The sequence below is a fragment of the Drosophila nasuta genome, chromosome 2R (genome assembly GCF_023558535.2).
Source record: "Drosophila nasuta strain 15112-1781.00 chromosome 2R, ASM2355853v1, whole genome shotgun sequence".
In the NCBI taxonomy this organism is placed as follows: Eukaryota; Metazoa; Arthropoda; class Insecta; order Diptera; family Drosophilidae; genus Drosophila; species Drosophila nasuta.
Window position 1 is genome coordinate 11,611,193 of NC_083456.1, and position 3,331 is coordinate 11,614,523.

A 3,331-nucleotide genomic window follows, 5' to 3' on the forward strand; every position below is an offset into this window, starting at 1 on the left:
AAATCGATCCTGTACCTGTATCCTTGTCCACAGTCGTACCTGTCTCAACGACAGATGCGCAAAAACGATGCGAAGCGAATGAACAACAAGGATGCGGAAACAGCAGTCGCGGCACAAGAATCAAAACAAAACTCAAAACAAACGGTGCACAAAAGCGGAAATAATAGCAGTCCCATTTCCATTTCCATTCTCAGTCTCAGTTCCAGTTGCAGTCTCAATTCTCCACTACTCTGAAATCCCAATCGCAGATCTTTTTACCCAGTTTTGGTTCCCGAAAAAAAAGGAAAAACAGAAGAAACCTTCTGTGCAACAGTTGTCCCCGTACACAAATCACAACTGTTCGGTTTTGGTTTTTGAATTTATTTCCATTTTGAACAACAGCCTCTCTGACCCATTCAACATGTGTGATGAGCATTAAAAATTCAAACAACCGTGGATGCTGCGGTTTGATAATGTCAAACATGTGTCTATCCTTCTGCACTTCGATGTGCATCTGCGAGTGGGGAAAGAGTTGGGCTGCAGTTCTTCACAATTCTGTTGCGCCTGTCGAGCTGAATATGCTAATCATAACGGGAAGTGATGCTGACACAGTGCATATTGTGATACCTTGAGATTCCAGGTTGCTCTCAGCATGCTTGATTGATTGCAGTGACTACAGTGTTGGCTTGAATTTATAAATGGGTCAAAGTTATCAGCTGGCCAAGCTTTTCTTTGCCGCAACACTATACAAATAGAAGAGATTTACTAAATGCACCTACTTAAAAAATAATGTCTGTCTCATTAGCTGTCAGTACTACAAATATTAATATAGTGCTTTATTTTATATTAAATAAGTATAATATATCTTTATACCAAATAAAACTTTCGTAAATTTTACAGTTTAAGGTATTAATCCTTTTTGTGACAAGCCACCAACTCCTCCCTTTTAATTACACCCCATCCTCCATACGCATGGCACACGTGATTATTCAAAATATTATATACTAATTCTGTATATTTTAACAAAAATACCGATTTGGCAATGCTTTGCTTTTATTAAAAATTGGTAACCGGCTTCTTAAAGTATCTTTTCACTGGTAGTTTTCTGACTTGATCTTTCTAAACAGATTTGAAATGAAGATAAACAAGAACCATATACATATGTATATATTCTTGATCAGCGTCAACAGCCGAGACGATCTAGCCATGTCCGTCTGTCTGTCTATCCGTCTATCCGTCCGTCCGTATGAACACTTCGATCTCAGAGACTATAAGAGATAGAGCTATAATTTTTTTCGACAGCATTTGTTATGTTTGCACGCAGATCAAGTTTGTTTCAAATTTTTTCCACGCCCCTTTCCGCCCCCGCACATCAAAAACATCGAATAACAAGCGTAATTTCCTCGTGAGTGTCTTTAAATTTCAATACTTTTTCAATAAAAACATATTTTTGATTTCTTAAAATCAACAATCTTTTACTAGCTATTTCACGATATTGCTATAAAGTCTCCACTCTAATTCAGCATTTAAAAACAGCTCACAGCGCGGCCATTTGCAATGTCAAAATGACGAAAATGGAGCAGTTCGTAGAAGGAATTAAATATTCACAATGCGAATGCGAATGGGTATCGATTGAGCTACTCGTACTCGTATTTGCGAGAACATGCAGTCTGCATTCGAAGTGAATGAGTATTTAAATGTAGCAGGCAAATGGGATATAAAATGATGAAATTATGGTGCCATATTTTCTGTGCAAATTATAAAACAAAGGAGCTAACACTGGAGGTGGGGCTAAACAGTAAACAGCAATCGAAGAGCTTGGGAATGTCGCGACATTGGGCAACGAACATTTGGCTGGCGGGCGTGATGATTGCATTTTAATGGATAAATTAAAAATCAATGCCTGGTGTCTCATGTGGTGTCTCGATGTCTTGCACGTACTTTGTACTTAAATTAAGCAAACGAAATTGTTAACAATCACAAAAAAAACAAAAGAATCAGGAAAGAAACTGTCGATCGAACACCGATCGTGAGAATGGAGAATGGCGACAATGTCGCCAATGGGCGGCCCCAACTGAACCCCATAAATCTTCATAAGCTTGTCACGTTTCGAGTGCAACAGCTACTCGTAAATATCTGTAGTCCGATGTACTCGATGTACTCCAAGTCGATGCCGATGCCGATGACGAAGCTACCCAAAATGTTGTCGCAGCTCCCTTGTGGATTAACAATTATTTTGATATAAAATAGCCGCACGCCTCGAGGCCCCGAAAGAAGCTTTGGTCGGAACCGAATTGTCACTGTCGAACTTCTTCCAAGTCCAAGTCGAACTCCAAGTCTGTCCAATGCCCCCCCAAAAAAGCAGAAGAGAGATTTCGTGAGTGTGCCATGTCGGTGACACACACATACGTGCCATGATTTTTGTTTTTTGTTTTCGGCAAAGCCTCAGATGCTTTTCTGGACTACCGTTGTGCCATCATCATAGCCATTTGGGAGTCATTTGTAAGCGCGACACGTGCTGGCGAAGAGAGAACATGCTCCTAAGTTACCCTTCCATTTGGTAAATGCCTCAATGAAATTTGGTCATAAAATTGTTTGTTTTATCGTAAATACGTTTCTTTATTTTTGTTTGTTTTTTGGTTTTTAGCAATTTGCATTTGTAGCGGAGTTCAACAACTCGTTGGATTATAAGTAAAGCATTTGTAAATGTTTCAATTAGCCTGTGTGGAGTTCCAATTTAAAATGTCAACATCAATCCAAATACGAATACGAGCAGATCTTTTTGTGTATAGCCAACTTTTCCCAGGCAATGTGAAATGGGGGAAAACATGTCGCTGTGACACTGACACTGACAGCCACCACACAGCGAACACGATGTCGATAGATAGATGGCCAAGAAGTGGACCAGAGCAGCGGACGAAAGCAGACCAGGCAATTGGAAAAGCAAACACATGCCGACACAGAGCCAATTGGTCGACAGATTGACATCTTCATCATAAATAAAAGTGAAAAAAACTTGTTAAACGAAACGAAATCCAAAATCAAATGCTGCTGCTGCTGTGGCATGTGTGGCAATGTGGCAAGTGAACGCCAATCGAAATGACAAACAAATAAACAAAGTCAGCAGGCAAATAATCATAATAATTACAATGCCATTTAGTTGGTATCATTTGTGAGGCTAATGAAGACATGTCTGCTGTTGCAGTCGCTGTTGCAGTTGCACATAAAAATCGCATACGCCCGCTAATGGGGCAGTCAAATATGTAGCTGAGAGGAGAAGCGAGCCTAACGCCAACGTGACGCATACTTAATTATCGGTCCATGTTGGACCACGCCCTGCTCGCCTCGCCAC